Genomic DNA, 23,408 nt, shown 5'->3' with positions numbered 1-23,408 from the left:
AAAGTTACTGTGAAAAGTCCCTAGTCGCCACATTCCGGCGCCTGTTCGGGGATGCTGATACGGGAATTGAACCGTGCTGCTGGCCTGCCTTGGTCTGCATTCAAAGCCAGCTATTTAGCCCTGAAATCTGTGAGGCTTTATTCCATGACGATCACATTGCCCCGAAAGTTGACTCCCATGTGAATACAGTGTGTGTGGCACTGCAAGGGACTCCAATACACTGACCCATTGGTTACGTTAACAATCTTCATTTACTACCCAACATTCTCCCATGTGTGTTGTGTGACACACATCATACTGACAGCTCTCCATCCACAGCAACTTGCAGCCACCTCCCGGAGACTTTGGCAGCGAGTGAACGAGTGTCAGCTCCACTCAGCTTCGGGTGTCTTTGGAGTTTGATTTGAAAATTTTATATCCCTCACTTCCCTGCCTCCCAGACTGTGTGCTGACAGCTCGGATATGTGGACCCCTGTCACTGTAGCAAAGTCACTCTGCTGGACTCTGCCTGTGGGAGAGTCATCCTCACTCATTTCCATTTAAACATGCTGCTGCGAACATAACTCAGTAGAAACAGAGTCTTCAGCCCTCTGCTCAGGAGCTGGGCTGGTCACACACCAGCCTCAATATACTCAACAGACACAGCAGCAGGAGACAGGACTATAACCTGCTTTTTATTGTAAGAAGTCTTACAACACCTCTTCATTCACCTGAGGAAGGAGCAGTGCTCCGAAAGCTAGTGAATCAAAACAAACCTGTTGGACTTTAACCTGGTGTTGTTAGACTTCTCACTGAGCCCAGGCCAGTCCAAAACCGGCATCCACATCATGGCTGCTTTTTATTATTAATTTCTCCACAGGTTGCAGGCCCCTCTGTTTGGGACAGGGACAGCATTTTATAATCCATCCCTATTTGCTGCTGGCTATGGTTAGAATATCACACACACTCACAGATCTTCAACGACACAGTCACACAAACATATTCACACACACAACCACACACACAAGCACTTACATACACATACATATGCTCACGTGCACTGACATGCTGGCCAGACACATACATATTCACACACACATGCAGTCATATCCTCACATACGCAGATGGACACAAGCTCTCACACACTCACTTACACACACTCACATAAATCTTCACACACAAGCTCTCACACACACACACACACACACACACATTAAAGCTGACTTTAACTTGAATCAATTTCTTCCAAAAGTTCTGATTGCTTTTACAAATGGAGCTGACCTTTGCAAGCTGACCTATTTGTTGTGAATGGAGGCGAGAGTGTGTCTGGGTTACATGTTTCGTCTGTCCACAGACATTACCGGCAGGAACCTTTACACATTTCAGAATCATAAACAACTACGGTGGCAAGAGATTCAGAAGATCAAATGCTGCATTTTTCTGCCTCTGACAAGCAGCTCTGCAGAGGCAGGGAGAGAGAGACCCTCTGGTGGGGAATGTCTGAATCACACACACACCTTTACCAATCTCCACCTAGTGGGGAATGTCTGAATCACACACACACCTTTACCAATCTCCACCTAGTGGGGAATGTCTGAATCACACACACACCTTTACCAATCTCCACCTAGTGGGGAATGTCTGAATCACACACACACCTTTACCAATCTCCACCTAGTGGGGAATATCTGAATCACACACACACCTTTACCAATCTCCACCTAGTGGGGAATGTCTGAATCACACACACACCTTTACCAATCTCCACCTAGTGGGGAATATCTGAATCACACACACACCTGGATGTTGAGTTCACGTTCTTGGTCATGCTGACGCCAGGTGTCTGTGATACAAATTATATCATGTCAGTTAATGATGATCAGGTCAGTTAATTCATCAACCTTATTACAAATGCCCTTCGCATTGAGGCTTCAGGCTTGTTTGTTGACATTTATTGCTCTATTAGAATATTAGATATTAGAATTATCTCTCCTCAATTGTTGCTCAATGGGTGTCTTAAAAAATATTAAGGTAGATAAGTCCCCAGGGCCTGATGGGATCTACCCCAGAATACTGAAGGAGGCTGGAGAGGAAATTGCTGAGGCCTTGACAGAAATCTTTGGATCCTCGCTGTCTTCAGGGGATGTCCCGGAGGACTGGAGAATAGCCAATGTTGTTCCTCTGTTTAAGAAGGGTAGCAAGGATAATCCCGGGAACTACAGGCCGGTGAGCCTTACGTCAGTGGTAGGGAAATTACTGGAGAGAATTCTTAGAGACAGGAGCTACTCCCATTTGGAAGCAAATGGACGTATTAGTGAGAGGCAGCACAGTTTTGTGAAGGGGAGGTCGTGTCTCACTAACTTGATAGAGTTTTTCGAGGAGGTCACTAAGATGATTGATGCAGGTAGGGCAGTAGATGTTGTCTATATGGACTTCAGTAAGGCCTTTGACAAGGTCCCTCATGGTAGACTAGTACAAAAGGTGAAGTCACACGGGATCAGGGGTGAACTGGCAAGGTGGATACAGAACTGGCTAGGCCATAGAAGGCAGAGGGTAGCAATGGAGGGATGCTTTTCTAATTGGAGGGCTGTGACCAGTGGTGTTCCACAGGGATCAGTGCTGGGACCTTTGCTCTTTGTAGTATATATAAATGATTTGGAGGAAAATGTAACTGGTCTGATTAGTAAGTTTGCAGACGACACAAAGGTTGGTGGAATTGCGGATAGCGATGAGGACTGTCTGAGGATACAGCAGGATTTAGATTGTCTGGAGACTTGGGCGGAGAGATGGCAGATGGAGTTTAATCCGGACAAATGTGAGGTAATGCATTTTGGAAGGTCTAATGCAGGTAGGGAATATACAGTGAATGGTAGAACCCTCAAGAGTATTGAAAGTCAAAGAGATCTAGGAGTACAGGTCCACAGGTCACTGAAAGGGGCAACACAGGTGGAGAAGGTAGTCAAGAAGGCATACGGCATGCTGGCCTTCATTGGCCGGGGCATTGAGTATAAGAATTGGCAAGTCATGTTGCAGCTGTATAGAACCTTAGTTAGGCCACACTTGGAGTATAGTGTTCAATTCTGGTCGCCACACTACCAGAAGGATGTGGAGGCTTTAGAGAGGGTGCAGAAGAGATTTACCAGAATGCTGCCTGGTATGGAGGGCATAAGCTATGAGGAGCGGTTGAATAAACTCGGTTTGTTCTCACTGGAACGAAGGAGGTTGAGGGGCGACCTGATAGAGGTATACAAAATTATGAGGGGCATAGACAGAGTGGATAGTCAGAGGCTTTTCCCCAGGGTAGAGGGGTCAATTACTAGGGGGCATAGGTTTAAGGTGAGAGGGGCAAGGTTTAGAGTAGATGTACGAGGCAAGTTTTTTACGCAGAGGGTAGTGGGTACCTGGAACTCGCTACCGGAGGAGGTAGTGGAAGCAGGGACGATAGGGACATTTAAGGGGCATCTTGACAAATATATGAATAGGATGGGAATAGAAGGATACGGACCCAGGAAGTGTAGAAGATTGTAGTTTAGTCGGGCAGTATGGTCGGCACGGGCTTGGAGGGCCGAAGGGCCTGTTCCTGTGCTGTACATTTCTTTGTTCTTTGTTCTTGTTCTTTGGTGTCTTGAAATAATACTCCCGGCCTCCGAACATCATCTATAATTTCGCTGGTTTGAGGAGCCCAAAACTGATCTGCCACCGGTGCTATAAGCCTTGGCCTTGTTGAAGCCTGCCCACTGCTTCACCAACCCGGCGCCGATGACCTGATAAATTCGGACCTTGTTCCCTTGCCACTCACAGGCACGCTTTTCCCTGGCTCAACGCCATATCCTCTCTTTCTCCACAAATTTATGGAGTCTCACGATCACCACCCGTGGCGGATCCCCAGCTCTAGGCTTCTGCCTCAGGGACTGTGCGCCCGGTCTACTTCAGGGAATTTATCTAGCAGCCCTTCCGCCACCAGCCCAGCCAGAACCTTCGACTTATATCTAGTGGCACTCACACCTCCCACAGCTTCAGGTAGGCCCGCCGTTCGCAGGTTCTGCCTTCTGGAGAAGTTCTCCTGCTCCTCAAATTTTGCCCTCAACATTTTACAAAGTTCCGCTGGGAGCCTCACCTCTGCCTCCAGAGCTACCACACGATCACTCGTGTGGTCCGAGATTACTCCTTCGATCTACCGAATCTGTGACCCCTGCACCTCCAAACACCTCCACCCGTTCAATCGAACATTTCAGGGACGTCATAGCTCCTCCGAAGGCCTTCGAACGATCCTCCTGCATTTTCTTCCTCTGCTGGCGAAATTCCTCCTCAATAAATACTATCAACTGTTCCAGCTGCGGCCTTCCACCTTGCAGCAGCCTTTCACCTTGCACTGGCCCTTCTCTGCAGCCATTCTTCCACTGGCTGCTGCTGCAGTACTGGACTCCTCCAACTCTTTAGCCTGGTCTCTCACCGTCTTCTGCCGGGTTTGGTAGCCAGCGGATATACCACTCCGGGGAAAATTACTCCTCCAACCTTTATCTACGCCTTTTCACACAAACTCCACCCAGTATCGGCTAACAAGAGATATTTTCCGTGCCTTCAAGCAAGAGCTGCCCTGTGTGCACACCATGGCTGCCACCGAAAGTCCCACTTGTTTTATTCTCGGGAATCCTCCCGCGAGAAACTCACCTCCTGACGCCCCCAAAGCCTGTCCACCATCTACGGTGCACAAGTTAAGAGTGCAGTGGAATACTCTCAACTTACCTGGATGAGTGCAGCTCCAACAATACTGAAGACGCTCGATACCTTCCAGGACAAAGCAGCCAGCTTGATTGCTCCTCCTTCCACAAACAAAAACATCGAGGAACAGCGGCAATCATGTGTACCATCTCCAAGATGCACTACAACGTTCCTCAGACAACACCGTCCAAACCCACGACCACTACCATTTAGAAGGGCAGCAGCAGACATCTGGGAACCCCACCACCTGGAGGTTCCCCTCCAAGTCACTCACCACCCTGACTTGGAAATATATCGCTGTCCCTTCTCTGTCACTGGCGTAACAGCCTGTAACTCCCTCCCTAATAGCACATCGTGCATACCAACGCCTGAAGGATTGCGGGGGTTCAAGAAGGCACCTCATCACCGCCTTCTGAATGCAAAGAGGGATGGACAATAAATATTGGTCTAACCAGCGACGCTCACATTCCGTCAATGAATAATAAAATAAATCTCCGAGATTGCAGATTACCCCGAAAATACATCCACGGATTATGATCTCATCATGCATAGTACTTATATACATTGTTGTCTCTGGGTTTTAATATCGGTAAAAGCCTTTAATGTTGAGAAACGTTTAATTATTGGAGTTATTCTGCACTTGAACACCTGATATTTCATATTTAATGCATGGCCTATGGACATATTTCGCAAATTATATTGAAGCATGCTGGTAATTTTGGCCATGTGTTTTTCGCAACAATGGGAAAGCACTGTCCAACATTTTTCTCCCCCGAGGCACAAATCCACTTCACCCCCCCCGAGTTTAGTGTCAGGTGCAACATTGTCCAATTTGTAACCGGCCCAATTGCACAATCTGCCAGGATGCCACTGAGAGCATCGTCCACTTGGATATAACTACTAGAACATTTTACAGTTATATTTCAACATTTCAAATCCTTTTAACTGCAGATCACGTCCTGGTTGATATCGTCATCTCCTCAAGTTGTTCATCCGTATCTCGTATTACCATGGGAGCAAAGGCATTGACGCAATCTGTTTCTTCTAGTGAATGTAACTAATATCAATGCCACTGGGGCAGAACTGAGCAGCAGGAGATTTCCCTCTCTATATATTCAGTGTCAAAACTCAAAGCTCACACCAAGCTGTGCTCACATTTCACGAACGAATCTGTTTGCTTCTCTGTGAAGATGGGAGTCGTACTTCAGGAAATAATGGCAACATACTACTGCATTCTTGCAGTTATTGGCGTTCCAGGTAAAAGATTCTCCACTGACATTAATTTCAGAAATCGCTGTGAACTGTTTGGTGTTTGTACAGCTGTCTGACAAACTGGCAAAATATGTTTCCAGCTTTGATGCGGAGTTGTGTGATTTGTAGTGACAATTCAGGGTTAATATCTCCTAACTAATTAATGTGATGCCTTCTTCCAAACTGTAATCTTAAACAAAATTGCCTTGTTCTCTGCACGGAATATCTTCCAGTCTACTGTTAGCTTATATGAGTTAGGAGGTCATATTTATAAGACACTACTCTTGTGATAGGGCACTTCCGTATTCAGTGCACCGCTATAGAGGTCTGAGAAGTTGTTTGTTTGTTTCCTCCAGAATCTGCCACTGCACATTTCTGCTGATGCAACTTCTACTGTGATATTGTTAAACACTTGCAGAGTTCAGTTCCATCAACGATGAAGGGTGACTGCGCATGTCTCAGTGGGGAATCAGAAGGTGATGGTGTTTAGACAACATTATTGCCCGAGTTCGCCATGGGAGCCTTGAGATCATGTTGCAGATGTACAAAACTCTGGTGTGGCCCCATTTGGAGAATTACATGCAAATTCTGGTCGCCGCATTATACGAAGGATGTGGAAGCATTGGAAAGGGTGCAGAGGAGATTTACCAGAATGTTGCCTGGTATGGAGGGAAGATCTTATGAGGGAAGGCTGAGGGACTTGAGGGTGTTTTCGTTAGAGAGAAGAAGGTTAATAGGTGACTTAATTGAGGCATACAAGATGATCAGAGGATTGGATAGAGTGGACAGAGAGAGCCTTCTTCCTCGGACGGTGATGTCTAGCACGAGGGGACATAGCTTTAAATTGAGGGGAGATAGATATAAGACAGATGTCAGAGGTAGGTTCTTTACTCAGAGAGTAGTAAGGGCATGGAATGCACTGCCTGCAACAGTAGTGGACTCGCCAACACTAAGGGCATTCAAATGGTCATTGGATAGGCATATGGACGATAAGGGAATAGTGTAGATGGGATTTAGAGTGGTTTCACAGGCCGGCGCAACATTGAGGGCCGAAGGACCTGTACTGCGCTGTAATGTTCTATGTTCTATGGTGGTGTCGGGGATGTAAAGAAGAATTGCACTCAGAATAACGTTGATGCATAGCTGATGCACCTACATCAGATTCTGTAGTTGACAAATATACTGAAGCCACCGTTTTCAAAATGGGGTGAACTGCAAAGTGCGCTGATACAGAAAACATGATTCCAAAATATTTATTTGACAGTTGTGTTGTTGCTGCGCCATCCAGGGGGTTGGAGCATGAACCGTCACTCACTTATCTTGACGCAAATATGGACACACTTTATTGAGGTGGACGGTAGCATTGTGGATAGCACAATTGCTTCACAGCTGGGTCCCAGGTTCGATTCCGGCTTGGGTCACTGTCTGTGCGGAGTCTGCACATTCTCCCCATGTGTGCGTGGGTTTCCTCCGGGTGCTCCGGTTTCCTCCCACAGTCCAAAAATGTGCAGGTTAGGTGGATTGGCCGTGATAAATTGCCCTTATTGTCCAAAATTGCCCTTAGTGTTGGGTGGGGTTACTGGGTTATGGGGATAGGGTAGAGGTGTTGACCTTGGGTAGGGTGCTCTTTCGAAGAGCCGGTGCAGACTCCATAGGCCGAATGGCCTCCTTCTGCACTTTAAATTCTATGATATTGCTCGGGGTTGAGCCACTTGCCGATAAAATAGACCATTCGCCTCCGTTTTGGACCAAGAATAAATTTAAGCCTGACATTAATGGGTTTATTTATTATTGCAAGGAACAGATCAAATATGTTTCCTGTTATTTTTGTCAAACTTACTGGAGATAATAAAAAGGTGGATAAAATGATGATAAATGGTTACTTTCAAGATAAAGCGCACACTCAGTAAGCTTTGCGCACGTGAAGTTAGAGATTGCTTGAGTGATGGTTGAAACTTGGTAAATTGGAGCTGTGTGGTAATTAAGGAGATAAGTGGTGAATTTTGTTTTCTTGTTTTTTAGTTAAACGTTTGGTGGTCTAGTTAGCTGGAGCTGCCCCTCCCCTAATTGTTGAATGGCAGATATCTGTCAAGCAACTGAAGCCTGATTACAGGCAAAGGTGTAAATGGCATTCGTCTGTTTGAACTTAACTAGTGTGACTCATCCCCGCTCAGCTGGGCTCTATATAAGAGAGAGGCATAAAACGCACACTCAGGCAGCTTTGAGCACGTGAAGTTAGAGACAACCTGAGTGAGAGAGCCCGAGTGAGGATTGGAACTTGATAATTTGGAGCAGTGTGGTAGTTAAATAGGTAAGTGGCGAATTTAATTTTCCTGTTTTTCAGTTAAATGTTTAGTGGTCTAGTTAGCTGGAGCTGCCCCCACACTAATTGCGGAATGGCAAAGGTGTAAACAACTTTCTTCTCTTTGAAGCTTAACTAGTGTGAGTCATCTGAACTTAGTTGGGCTCTTTATAAGAGAAAGACACGAACCCCGCACTCAGTAAGCTTTGCACACGCGAAGTTAGAGAAAGCCTGAGTGAGTGAGAAAGCCCGAGAGAGGATTGGAACTTGTTAATTTTGAGCAGTGTGGTAATTGCGGATAGCGATGAGGACTGTCTGAGGATACAGCAGGATTTAGATTGTCTGGAGACTTGGGCGGAGAGATGGCAGATGGAGTTTAATCCGGACAAATGTGAGGTAATGCATTTTGGAAGGGCTAATGCAGGTAGGGAATATACAGTGAATGGTAGAACCCTCAAGAGTATTGAAAGTCAAAGAGATCTAGGAGTACAGGTCCACAGGTCATTGAAAGGGGCAACACAGGTGGAGAAGGTAGTCAAGAAGGCATACGGCATGCTTGCCTTCATTGGCCGGGGCATTGAGTATAAGAATTGGCAAGTCATGTTGCAGCTGTATAGAACCTTAGTTAGGCCACACTTGGAGTATAGTGTTCAATTCTGGTCGCCACACTACCAGAAGGATGTGGAGGCTTTAGAGAGGGTGCAGAAGAGATTTACCAGAATGTTGCCTGGTATGGAGGGCATAAGCTATGAGGAGCGATTGAATAAACTCAGTTTGTTCTTACTGGAATGAAGGAGGTTGAGGGGCGACCTGATAGAGGTATACAAAATTATGAGGGGCATAGACAGAGTGGATAGTCAGAGGCTTTTCCCCAGGGTAGAGGGGTCAATTACTAGGGGGCATAGGTTTAAGGTGAGAGGGGCAAGGTTTAGAGTAGATGTACGAGGCAAGTTTTTTACGCAGAGGGTAGTGGGTGCCTGGAACTCACTACCGGAGGAGGTAGTGGAAGCAGGGACGATAGGGACATTTAAGGGGCATCTTGACAAATATATGAATAGGATGGGAATAGAAGGATACGGACCCAGGAAGTGTAGAAGATTGTAGTTTAGTCGGGCAGTATGGTCGGCACGGGCTTGAAGGGCCGAAGGGCCTGTTCCTGTGCTGTACATTTCTTTGTTCTTTGTTTGTTCTAATTCGGTGCAGAGTGTGAGGAGGTACTTTTCCCTTCGTTTTATTTTCTTTCTTCTGACTTCGGAACGGGTAATCTGCAGGGAGAGATCCAGAGACCACCCTGGGAAGGTAAGTTAGATGAAGACCTACCTCATTTCAGGAGCTGTGAACAAGAGAAGCAGAGTGATGCGTGAGTAAGGTACACGTTACCTCTTGATTCTCTGAAATGACAGCGAGTTCAGAATGAAAACAACTGAAAAGTAAGATGGCAGGAGGGCTGTGATTTGATCGGCTAATAGGGAGTTGTGCTAAATTTGAATATCCAATCAAATTACTGGTTAGAAATGGGTCGAGACTAAGGTAATAATGATATATAGATTTAAAAAGTTTAAATAAAAAATAATAAAAACCAAATTAAAAACTAATGAAATAAAATAGTCATAAAGATTCGGGTGATGTGGTGTTCATGCATGATATGGGAGCTGGTGGACCCGATTGTGGTTCCCAGTGAGCATCTCTGTAGTAAGTGTTGGTTGCTTGAGGCACTCCGGCTCAGAGTTGGTTAGTTGAATTCTGAGCTTCCGACGCTGCGGCACATCAGGAAGGGGAAGACATACATGGACACTGTGCTCCAGGAGGCAGTCACACCCCATAGATTAAAAACCTTGAATTAGGCCAGTGCCGAGGGACAGGGGGTTGTGGTTGTGAGTGACACCGGGGGAGGGAACCAGAAGATAGGGTTGCAGGAGCCTCTGCCCCGAACTTGTCCAAGAGCTTCGAGATTCTTGCTCCCTGTGTGGATGGGAAGGGGGACTGCAGGAAGAATGAGAAACCATGGTGCAGGGAGTGGCCCTATAAGGGGAGCAAAAAGGAATGTAGGCGTAATTGGGGATAGTATAGTTAAGGATATTGACACTATTCTCTGTGACAAGGCTCGAGAATCCCGAAGGGTTTGTTGCCTGCCTGGTGCTCGGGTTCGGGACATCTGATCTGGGCTGCAGAGGAACTTGGAGTAGGAGGGTAAAGATCCAGTTGCCATCGTCCACGTAGGTACCAACTACATAGGTAGAACAGGAACATAGGTTCTGCGAAGGGAGTTTGAACAGCTAGGAGCTAAATTAAAAATCAGAACCAAAAAGGTAATAATCTCTGGATTACTACCTGAGCCAGGAACGAATTGTCACAGGAATAAGATTAAGGAGAGAAATGTGTGGCTCAAAGATTGGTCTGGGAGAAATAGGTTTGAATTCATGGGACATTGGTACCAGTCCTGGGGAAGAGCAGACCTACTCCAATGGCGGTCTTCATCTGAGTCATGCTGGGAACAGAGTCCTGGCGAATCGAATAACTAGGGTTGTAGATAGGGCTTTAAATTAAATAGTGTGTGTGGGGGTGGGGGTTGGGCGGGGAGTTTTCAGTTGCATGGATAATTAGAAAATAAATGATAAAGTAAAAGGTAGGTGTGCAGGTTAAGGTTGAAGACTTTCAACTAGTTAAAGGAGCCGAGGGCTCAGGAGAGGTTAGCAAAGTATCACAGAGTATAAAAGGTGGCAGGAATCAACCTCAGGTAGAGCAAAATAAGTGACAAGTATGAGAAAGTAGGTAGTCAATGCAGGACTGGGGGTGTTGTACCTAAATGCACGCAGTATACGGAACAATGCAAATGAGCTTGTTGAGCACAATGAAATTGACTGGTACGATGTTGTGGGCATTACAGAGACGTGGCTGCAAGGGGATCCGGCCTGGGTTCTAAATACCCAAGAATACGTGTCCTCTCGAAAGGACAGGCAGAAGGGCAAAGGGGGCAGGGTTGCATTGTTAGTAAGGAATGCAGTTAAATTGATAGCAAGACGTGATATAGGATCAGAAGGCATAGCATCTCTGTGGGTAGAGTCGAGGAATCGCAAAGGTCAAAAAATCCTGATGAGAGTTATGCACAGGCCCCCCAGCAGTAGTCAAGATGTGGGGCAGAAAATAAATCCGGAGATGGAAAAGGCATGTAAAAAAGGCCATATTACACTAATCGTTGGGGACTACTGTATGCATATGGACTGGGAAAATAAGGTTGATATTGGATCCCAGGAAAAGGAATTTGTGTAATGTCTAAGAGATGTTGTTTTGCAGAAGCTTGAGACAAAGCCTACTAGGGAACAGGCAATTCTGGATTTAGTGATGTGCAGTGACGCAGACTTGATTAGGGAACTTAAGGTGAATGAACCCTTAGGGAGCAGTGACCACAATATGTTAGAATTTACCCTGCAACTTGTGAGGGAGAAGCTGGAATCATATGTAACGTCGTTACAATTAAATAAGGGTAACTTAAAGGCATGAGGGAGGAGCTGGCCAGAGTTGGTTGGAAAGGGAGCCTAGCAGGGAAGACAGTGGAACAGCAATGGTAGGAGATTTTGGGGGGGTTATTCGGGAGGCACAACAGAAATTCATGCCAAGGAGGAGGAAACATTCTAAGGGGTGGGGGTGGGGGGGTGGGGGGGTGGGGGGTGCGGTGAAGCATCCATGGCTGACAAGGGAAGTCAAGGACAGTACAAAAGCAAAATAAAACACATACGAAGTGGCGCGGTTTAGTTGGAAGCCATAAGATTGGGAAGCCTTTACAAACGAGCAGAGGATAACGAAAAAAAGCAATAGTTTGGTGTGGGGTTGGGGGAGGGGGGGGGAGATGAAATATGAGTGGAAGCTAGCTAGTAATATAAAATAAGATAGCAAGAGTCTTTTTCAATCTATCAAAGGTAAGAGAGAGGCAAAAATGGGCATTGGACAACTGGAAATGAGGCTGGAGAAGTAATAATAGGAAACAAAGAGATGGCAGAGGAATGGAATAGGTGCTTTGCATCTGTCTTCACGGTGGAAGACACACTTGGGATGCAAGAGCTCCATTAAGCTGAAGGCCATCATTAAGCAAAAGGTTCTCGGGAAACTGAAAGGTGTGAAGATGGATAAATCACCTGGATCGGATGGACTACACCCAAGGGTTCTGAATAGAGATAGCTGAGGGGATTGGGGAGGCATTTGTGATGATCTTTCAAGAATTACTGGAGGAAGGGAGGGCCCCAGAGGACTGGAAAGTAACTAATGTAACACCTATGTTTAAGAAGGGAAGGAGGAAAAATAATGTAAATTATAGGCCGTTCACCTGACTTCGGTCATTGGCAAGATTTTAGAGTCCATTATTAAAGATGATATCGCGGAGGTCTTGGAGGTGCATGATAAAATAGAACTGAGTTAGTACGGCTTTGTCAAGGGGAGGTCATGTCTGAGAAGTCTGTTAGAGTTTTTGGAGGCGATAACAAGGAAGTTGGACAAAGGAGAACCAGTGAATGTGGTATATTTAGACTTATAGAACGCCGTTGACAAGGTGCCGCATAGTGCTGCTAAATAAATTAAGAGCCCATGGTGTTAAGAGTAAAATCCTGGCACGGATGCCTGACTGGTAGAAGGCAGAGAGTGGGGATAAAGATGTATTTTTCAGGGTGACAGCCGGTGACTAGTGGTGTGCCTCAGGGGTCGGTGCTGGGACCGTAGCTTTTCGCAATATACATTAACTATTTGGAAGAAGGAATTGAAGGTACTGTTGCTAAGTTTGTAGATGATAAAATCATATGGAGAGGGACAGGTAGTATTGAGGAAGCAGGGGGGCTGCAGAAGGAATTGGACTGGGTAGGAGAGTGGGCAAAGTAGTGGCAGGTGTAATACAACGTGGAAAAGTGTGAGGTTATGCACTTTGGAAGGAGGAATGGAGGCATCGTCTATTTTCTAAATGGGGAAATGCTTAGGAAATCAGAAGCACAAAGGGACTTCGGAGTCCTTGTTCAAGATTGCACATTCAATTTTTTAGCATTCATGTCGAGAGGGCTAGAGTACAGGAGCAGGGATGTAGTTCTGAGGCTGTAAAAGGCTCTGGTCCGACCACCTTTGGAGTATTGTGAGCAGTATTGGCCCCATATCCAAGGAAGGGTGGGCAGGCCTTGAAATGGTCCAGAGCAGATCCATAAGAATGATAAAAGCAAATTGCTGCGGATGCTGGAATCTGAAACCATGGGAGAAAATGCTTGAAAATCTCAGCAGATCTGGCAGCATCTGCAGGGAGAGAAAATGGCTAACGTTTCGAGACTAGATAACCGTTTGTCAAAGCTTTGACAAAGGATCACCTGGACTCGAAACGTTCGCTCTTTTCTCTCCCTACAGATGCTGCCAGACGTGCTGAGCGTTTTCAGCATTTACACCCATGGCTTCACAAGAATGATCCCTAGAATGAAGAGCTTGTCATATGAGGAACAGCCGAGGACGCTGTGTCTGTACTCATTGGAATTTAGAAGAATGGGCGTGGGCGGAGCATCTTATTGAAACTTATAGGACACAGCGACACGTGAATAGGGTGGACGTGGACAGATGTTTCCACTGGTAAGAAAAACTAGAACCAGAGAGCACAATCTCAGACGAAAAGGACAATCGTTTAAAACTGAGATGAGGGGGAATTACTTCAGCCAGACGGTGGTGAATCTGTAGAACTCTGTCGCAAATGTCTGTGGAGGCTAAATCACTGAGTGTCTTCAAGACAGAGATAGGTAGATTCTTGATTAATCAGGGGATCAGGAGTTATGAGGGAAAGTCAAGAGATTGGGGATGCGAAAAATATCAGCGCTGATTAAATAGTGGAGTAGACTCGATGGGCTGATTGGCCTAATTTTGCTCCTATGTCTTATGGTCTTATCTATATATTCATTTGTTACTGTTGTGAAGCACAATTCAGTCTCATACGCATATTGAATATCACATCCAATCATAGTAGTCCTTTAGAGTGCAGTTCTGATTTTAATTTCCTACTATTGTGTTTCACAATAAGTGATTGTGCTCACAAGAACCGAATATAACCATAACTCTGCTAGTTAAGTGCATGGAAATGGGATAATGACACTTTGTAATTGTGCAAACATAGGAGAACAATAGACCCAGTGTCGGTGTTCATTATACGTAAAGGTGGAGAAATGTCACACCATTGGATGACACATGGAAACATCCATTAACATCCCGAGTACCCCATTTCTCCCAATATCAACACCACTGCCCATCCTAGGCCTTCTAGCAGTCCCAATCCCTCATACCCCATTTGTCCCAGCCTCAGCCCTTGCTGCGTGTTCACCATACCCTCCGACCTTCCCGTCTCTGAGGCTGAGCGTGCTGTTCTCAGCAAAGGACTCAGCTTTGTACCCTTACGTCCCCACCTCAATGAATTCCGGGCTCGACATGATGTTGAACTCTTCTTTCGTCGCCATCGTCTCCGTGCCCATTTATTGGGGCAAGAATCCTCTCTTCCCCCCCCCCCCCCCCCCACCCACCCCGTTCCACTGATCCTTTCATGTGTCTCCAATATTCTGCCTTGGTGACCTCCCCGCCGGGACATTTACCTGCCCTTGATCTTTTCATTAAGAACTGTCGACTGGACATTGGCTGTCTTAATATTTCTGCCCCCCTCACCCTTTCGAACCTCTCTCCTTACGAACTCACTGCCCTTCACTCTGTCTCAACCCTGACTTTGTCATCACACCTGCCGATAAAGGGGGTGTCGTCTGGCGCACTGACCTCTACCTCGCAGAGGCTGAACGCCAACTCTCAGATACTTCCTCGTACCTCCCCCTGGACCATGACCAGATCACTGAACATCAAGCCATTAACTCCAACACCGTTAGCGACCTGATTTCCTCCGGATGCCTTTTCCGTACGGCTTCCAACCTCATAGTCTCCCAACCCCGGACAGGCCCATTGTGTCAGCATGCTCCTGCCCCACCGAACTTATTACCTCTTATCTTGACTCCATCCTCACTCCTCTGGTCATTCCCTCCACGCCGACATCCGGGATTCCTCTGATGCACTGCATCATATTGGCAGCTTCAAGTTCACGGGCCCTAACCGCCTTCTATTCACCATGGATGTGTAGTCTCTCTACACCTCCATCCCACACCAGGATGGCCTGAGAGCCTGGAATTAATGGTGGTGTAAGCATTCAACAAAAGGAGTATAGTTTTGCGGAGTTTATTGGTGGACTCGAAGATTGAATTTTTGTTACAGCAATGAAAGACAGAAAAACATAACGAATGAGGGTTTAGAAAAGACTATAGTATTCTAAAGATAGAGAGATAGAGCTGAGGGAGAAAAAAAAGATCAATTCTACAAGTGCATAAACTGTAGGCAGCAACTATAGAAGTCGATTGTACTTTATATAGTGAAATTGATTAATAATAATGACGATGTAGAAATGGCCGAATCGTTAAAAAGTATTTTCTGTCTGTTTCATGAAAAATCCCAAACAAAATTGCAAACCTGAGAGGGTGGGTTGGAGTGGTGGGGTACTGGAGGTAAGGAGCAACTTAAAACTGTCACTGCAAATAAATAAAAAGCTTCCAGTAAAATTGATGGTCCGAAGGCTGGTAATTGCCCAGGACCGGATGGTCTGCATCATACATTCATAAAAGAATTGGATTGCGGATGCACTCATTGGAATATTTCGATCCTCTGCCGATTCCGGAAATGTTCCTGATAACGGGACCACCAGAAATAAAGCAATCTTTTCAAAAAGAGGAACATTATCTAACATGCTTCTTTGGACAAATAGTGGAATGGCAGAACATTAAAAAATTCATAGGGAAATCATAGAATTTACAGTGCAGAAGGAGGCCATTCGGCCCATTGAGTCTGCGCCGGCTCTTGGAAAGAGCACCTACCCAAGGTCAACACCTCCACCCTATCCCCATAACCCAGTAACCCCACCCAACACTAAGGGCAATTTTGGACACTAAGGACAATTTGTCATGACCAATCCACCTAACCAGCACATCTTTGGACTGTGGGAGGAAACCGGAGCACCCGGAGGAAACCCACGCACACACGGGGAGGATGTGCAGACTCCACACAGACTGTGACCCAAGCCGGAATCGAACCCGGGACCCAGGAGCTGTGAAGCAATTGTGCTATCCACAATACTACTGTGCTGCCCACGGTATCAGGAAGATTCAAATTGTTTTTATGAAAGAGAAATTATTTGTAATTAGTTACTGAAATTATTTGAGACACAACAAGCAGAGAGAATAAAAGTCATCTAGTAGGTATACTGTATTTGGATTTCCAAACGAGTTTTGGAAAGCTGCCACGTTGAAGGTTACAGTTAAGTACAAGGTAAAGGCCCATGGTCTTGTGGTCATTACTTTACTGTGGATAAAAGGTTGACTAACCAATAAACAATCGCAATAATTAGAGCATTCTCATGTTTGCAATCTGTACCTCGTGAGCTTTTATTGTGATTAGTGCTGCAGTCTTACCAATTTACAATGTATATTAATAATTTAGACGAATCGAGCAGAGAACGTTGTCGAGAGGAAAGATGTTAGCTAGAGAGTGTGAAACGGAATGCTGATTGCTAATAGGAGTAGGATAAATTTGGCAACTGGAATGCAATATGGGAAAAGGTGAGATTGTCTATTTACGCAGGAACAAAGAAACGAAACAAAATATAATTTAAATGGAGAGCGATGACAGAATGCTGAAGTACAGAAACGTCTGAGTGTTCTCCTACAGGAGACAAAAGGTTAGCACGTAGACACAGCAAGTAGTTTGGAAGGCAAACTAAATCTTGATCTTTATTACAATGGGAATAGAGAATGGAAGCCATCAAGTCTCATTAGATCTGTACGGGGAGTGTTGAGACCATATCTCAGTACTGCGGACAATGTTGGTATAATTTTTAAAGCAATGAGAGTCTTGTATTAGATAGAGTTCAGAGAAACTCCACCTGGTTGTTATCGAGAATGAAAGGTTCGTCTTGTGTTTACTCCACCTGGTTGGTTTCGAGAATGAAACTTTGTCCTGTGCTTAAAGGCGAAGCAGTCTGGGCATTTAAGTATTGGAGTTTGGCGGTAGAGATCCGTTATTGTTGAAACATATAAAATTCTGAGAGGGCTTGACAGTTTGTAGGAGACGGCAAGAGGAACTCACCCTCGAAGGTGGAACTAAAATTAGTCTAAAAATTGGGGTCTTCCATTTAACACGGAAATGAGGAGAGATTTATTCTCTCAATTGATCATTTTGTTTTCAATTCTTTACCGCAGACAACAACAGAAATTGGGCGATTCACTACATTAAAAGCTCATGTCATAAACACTCTCGCTTGTCAGGAGAGTCAATAGTTCTGAGGCAGGACCGTGAAGCTGAGACCGTGATCACATCAATCATGATGTTATTAATGCCAGATTACGTTCGAGAAGCCAAATGACCTATCCTGTTCCCATTTCTGATGTCCTTATGTCCTCTTTGTATCAGCATCCCTCATTCGGGCGGGCAGCGAATACAAACCAATGACATCCAGGAAACTTAATTTGGATCCTCCTCTCCGTGTACACGTTGTTGCAGTTTGAACGCTCGGTTTTAATAACCTACGCGTGCAAACACTGTTCAACGCAATGCATGCAAACTGCGCATTATAATGATGTCCTCTCCCAGAAGCTGTTGAAACAACCTATTTTAACATCTGGCTGACAGGTATTTCCTCACGTAATCACTGTATCCACGAGCGATGCAAACTTGTGGTTGAATCTGATTCCCTTACCCGATTATACTTGATCCTCTTACCCAGAGATTTTCCAAATCCAAAGGCGTTAACAATTTGGTCCAAATGATTTCCTCTTACAATAAAATGCAATTGATTTTAATCTCGAGTCTCAAATGCATTTTTTTTTACACCCAGTGAGTGACCAGGAAATTCATGTTCAAAATTCCATTACTTAACAACCAAAACAAAACTCCCTCTAACACTCAAATGTAATCAACTTGCTATACTTTCACGTTACTTCTGATAATATCCTCCCGACATACACAGCTCTTGTTGTCAAAAGAACATCCGACTTCTAATTTGAAACGTCTTCTTGGCCCCGTGCAAGAATGGTATGTCCCTCATTTTAAGATTATTATTTGTTGTTGAATTCTGCACCAAAGATAACATATTGACCCTATTAAATACTTGAGAGATGCAAACTTCCCACTCTCAATATCCACTATGAAATGGAATATAATTTTGAATTTGAAACCCTTCCATCTAGCTTAACCTTCCAAGTCTGGGATTATGTTAGGAAGGAGGTGCCATCATTTACCGACCTGCCGCTTCCAGGTCAGCAGGATAGGGTGGTGTCAAAAACAGGCCTTGGCGATGTTAGGGTATTGGGGATTTACATGGAATTAATGGATTGGGAGGGAACCCCGATAGGAGAAGTCAAACGGAAGTGGGAGGCAGAGCTGGAGAGGGAGCTGGAGGCTGGATTATGGTAGGAGGCTCTGAGGAGAGTAAATGCATCCTCTTCGTGTGCTAGGTTTAGTCTCATTCAATGCAAAGTAGTTCGTAGTGCGCAAATGTCGGTGGCCGGAATTAGCAGGTTCTTTCATGGAGTAGAGGATCGGTGTGGGTGGTGCGCCGGGAGGCTCGCGAACCATATCTACATGTTTTGGGCGTGCCTGAAGCTGAGAGGAGTCTGGCAGGGGTTCGCTGACGTTATGTACGAAGTTGGGCAGTGAAGGTTGCCCCGAGTCCAGAAGTGGCGATTTTTGGAGAGCTGGAAAACCCGGGAGTCCATCGGCAAAATAGGCCGACGTCTTGGCCTTTGCCTCTCTGGTAGCCTGGAGACGGAGTCTGCTGGAGTGGAGGGACATGGGGTCACCGAAGCCGAGGGTATGGGTGAGGGACCTCGTGGAATTCCTTGGCATTGAAAAAATCAAGTTTGCCTTGAGAGGATCTGTATTTTTTTCCCGTCGATGGAAGCCGGTTATTAACTTCTTCAAAGATAGTTAAGACGTCATCAGTGTGTGTGTGTGTGTGTGGGGGGGAGGGGGGAAGGGCGGGAGGGAGAGAGGGAGGGGGTTACGGGGGCTAAAAACTGGGGAGCATTATGGGTGAAGGGGAACGGCAGGGAGGATGGGCCTCATATTTGTTATGAGATTTTCTGGTTCTCTTTTTGGTTTTGGTTGTCTTTGAATGAAGGAATGCGTCTTATTTGACTGGTATAACCATCTGGGATGGCTCCCGGTTACAAATTGGACACTCGCAAAGAATGCAGGGAAATTGGACAATACTAAGAAACAAGCAGGTGCAAGCTCTGTCTGTTGATTAGAACCTTAAACTCTCAGACATACGCACCCAATTTTGGCAAATTACGTTCAAAATTCTTTTGTTTGGTTTTGGCAACCCTTAGGTTGCTTCTCTATGCTATTTACATCCTCAAACATTGGGATGGTAAATCACACAGGCTGCCAGACGGCTCACAGTATGGCAGTATTTTCCTTAGATGTCTTGTCCCAACATTCGGTTTTAATTAAAAAATGAGGGAGTCACAGATGGTGACCAATTATAAAGGGAAATTGGCAATAAAGGACAGACAGACAGATATACGAGATCTTAAGCAAGATAATAACAGAAATCATGCTTGTGTTCACAGAACTCCAGAACCCCAGGAACCCCAGAGGAAGACAAAATAGTAGACCGACAAAAATGAAGGCAGCCTTTGTGTTCACATGGATCTTAGCGGGATCCCTTCAGTTGCACGTGGACGCTACCCCCCTGACCCCTACAACACAAACCATAAATGATTCCCACCCCTGCAATACACGGAACCCCGAGATAACTAGCCCTGCGACAGCTAGCAATACCGCGACCTGGTGTGATAAGTTTAGCACCTGGTACTCACTCTCATTTTTAGTCGAAGCACTCTTAGTGCTGGCGATACTTTGCAGTGTCGTGCAAACATTTAGAGTTAGGAAATGGCGAAAGAGAGCATCGCACCCCGGTATACAGGTTTAGGTCCCCCATTTTCGGATTTCACCAGACCCCCGAACCCATTGGGACGGATTAAAGAGCATCCATTTTCTTTATGTATTCTGTGGAATAAAGAGATGTAAACCTCTGTGTCTGACTGCCAGGCCAGAGAAATTTGTGTGCTGCTATTTTGTACAGTTTAAGATGTATAGATTATTTTCGGATTGTTTGTATTTTGGATTATTTGAATGAGGATAGCTTATTGAGAATAGTTAGAGGTTCCAGTTTTTTATTTTCCTGATTGCATGTATTAATGTCATAGCGCCCCGTAGAGTTTTATGATGATGAATATATTTAAAATGGTTTAGGTAAAATTGTGTTGCATAGGATAGGACCGTGTAGAGCCTAAGTATGGGTGCCCCGGTTGGTCAGAGGATGAAGACGACATAGTAGTATGATCCTTCACGCTTCGCATTGAGGATCACAAGGAGGGAGTGTAACCATCTGGAATGGCCACGTCCCGGTTACAAAATGGACACTCAGAAAGATTGCAGGGAAAAGTGGACAACACTAAGAAACAAGCAGGTGCAAGCTCTGTCTGTTGATTAGAACCTTTAACTCTCAGACAGGACAGAAACTGCCAAGCAATCTACATACCAATGAGCCATCCCCGGGGACAAAAGGGGAACATTTAGATACACAATGTTAAGGCAGACACCCCGGCCCCAGAAGAGGCTAAAACAAAGCAGACCAACTGTCACTAGGACACTCCCAGCGATCATTTGAGGAAGATCGATACGGATAATTGGGAAAGACCCAATTAATTGAGGCCAAGTTCAAGGCCCGCCCAAAAGCGCACAAAGCCCTTTTTTAGTATAAAAGATATTCCCCAAGGGGGAATCTTTCTCCTTTGGCTTTGGCTCTCACCGAAGAGAGAGAGCAGCCTAGCAGCTGCATCAGACCAAGTAAATTCCAAGTCAATGCACGCTACGAGATAGACGCTCCTAGTTGCTACCCTGTAAACAGCTCAACCCAGCAGCCTCAGAACCGAGTAACGGCCATTGTTCCTCTGACTGAGTGGGCACCCGAAGCTAAGTATAGGCTTTCGTAATAGTGGTAGTTTAGTTTGTAGGGTGTATGCATGAGTAGGTTTGACTGTGTGTAATAAATGAGCATTGCTTTTGAACTTACTAACTGGTGTATCGAGTCATTGATCAGTATTCGGTTCCTAACCTTGTGGCGGTGTCGAAAGATACCTGGCGACTCTTGAGCAAACGTAATTAAACAGAGCTAAATTAAGCGCCAACCAAAGAGAGAAACACTGGTCGGGCCTGCATGTAACTCCAGATGCAAAGCAGTGCAATTGAATGTTAACTGCTCTCTGACATCGCCTAGCATGCGACTCAGTTAACTCCAATTTTGGTTGGGCAACAAAAAACAGCTTTGTCTCTGATGCCTGCAATCTGTCAAACGATATGAGTTTAAAATCCAATATGGTTGGAATGATAGTCAGTTGAAACGTTTGTCATTTTAAAATCTCTATTGCAGGCAATACTGTTGTGATGGTGATACTGTCCCGAGGAAAATGCGGTCTCTCCAAATGTGTGACTCGCTACCTGGTGGCCATGGCAGCAGCAGATCTCTTGGTTGTTGTCACTGATGTCATAGTAAGGTGTATCATCAATATTTATATCCCTACTTCATTCTTGACCATCACTCCCATATGTAATCTCACCACAGCCCTGATTTTTGCTGCCACAGAAACATCAGTCTGGTTCACAGTTTTGTTCACCTTCGATCGATTTGTTGCAATTTGCAGTCAGAAATTGAAATCGAAGTATTGTACCGAGAAAACAGCAGCAGTTGTTATTGGTATTGTTAGCATATTCAGCTGTTTCCAAAACATACCCTGGTACTTTGTAGGTGAACCGGAATACTTCTCCGAAAATGTACCTCACAATTGTCGTGCAAAAGCGATATTTTTTACTTCACCGGCGTGGGCAACATTCGAATTACTTCACCTTATCTTAACACCTTTTGTACCGTTTATTCTGATTTTGTTGTTCAATGCTATTACCGTCAGGCACATTTTTGCGGCCAATAGGGTCCGCAAGGGATTTTTGAACGGCAACAATGGAGTAAAACAGAAGGATGGAGAGACAGATAACCGAAAGAAATCCATCGTGTTGCTCTTCAGTATATCAGGCACGTTTATACTGTTATGGAGCACAGAATTTGTGTATCTTATATCACTGCATGTGAATAAATCCGAGTACGTCCTGGACAATGACCTTGAATCAGTGGCAATTATGCTTCAGATGCTGAGCACCTGCACCAATGCGTGTATTTATGGTGTGACCCAGAGAAAATTCAGAGAGGAGCTGAAAAATGCGATGAAATACCCACTGTATCTCATTTCCAAACTATTTAAATGAACATTCTATTTGACAACTTTTGGCATTTAAGAAGAGAAACATCATAAATGCACTGAAGCAACTGAACTTCCTGAAAACAATGGACAACGGTATATGTACCGAACCTAAATAGATTTTTGAACTACCGCGTGGGGTAAGGAAATGAGAAAAAATGAATTCAATGTCATTCATGATAATTAAAAAACATGATCAAATGTTCCGCTTTTGCAGGCGACAGTTTCATTAACACACACACAAACACAAGGGTAATCTCTCAGAGTCTGACACAACCCTGTTCAATTGAACATTTTGTTCTGATCAGAATATTTTTTTCTGTGTACACTGGTAAAATATGAACATGATTTCAAACTCCAGTAGGTTGCTCAGGAGATCATTTTATTTCTGACCTGCTGTGGAGCAATATTTCCTCACTATTGCAAAAGTTCTCTATGGTCCCCCCTGCATTTTTGCGAGTTTTGATTTAGTTTCCTTACAGCCTTCCTTTATGGTCCCTCTGAGGTCAATATGGTGGCAATATCGAACTCCAACGCCAACTGTAGCTCATTCGACATCACCCAAACTGAATTGCGGACCTTCTAACATTTCTTCCTGGCTTCCACGTTATATCAACTTGTTAATGGCTCTCACTCCTCAGATCAGTACAACCCATCTTCAAACTGCTGCTATCACCACCCCGCCCAAAGGAAAGCCAAATGCTGCTATTACAAAGTGTAGCCGAATAGCCAATCTCCTCTTCTCTCCA

Source organism: Scyliorhinus torazame, chromosome 4 (assembly GCF_047496885.1).
Source record: "Scyliorhinus torazame isolate Kashiwa2021f chromosome 4, sScyTor2.1, whole genome shotgun sequence".
Lineage (NCBI taxonomy): Eukaryota > Metazoa > Chordata > Chondrichthyes > Carcharhiniformes > Scyliorhinidae > Scyliorhinus > Scyliorhinus torazame.
This window is presented reverse-complemented; position numbering follows the sequence as displayed.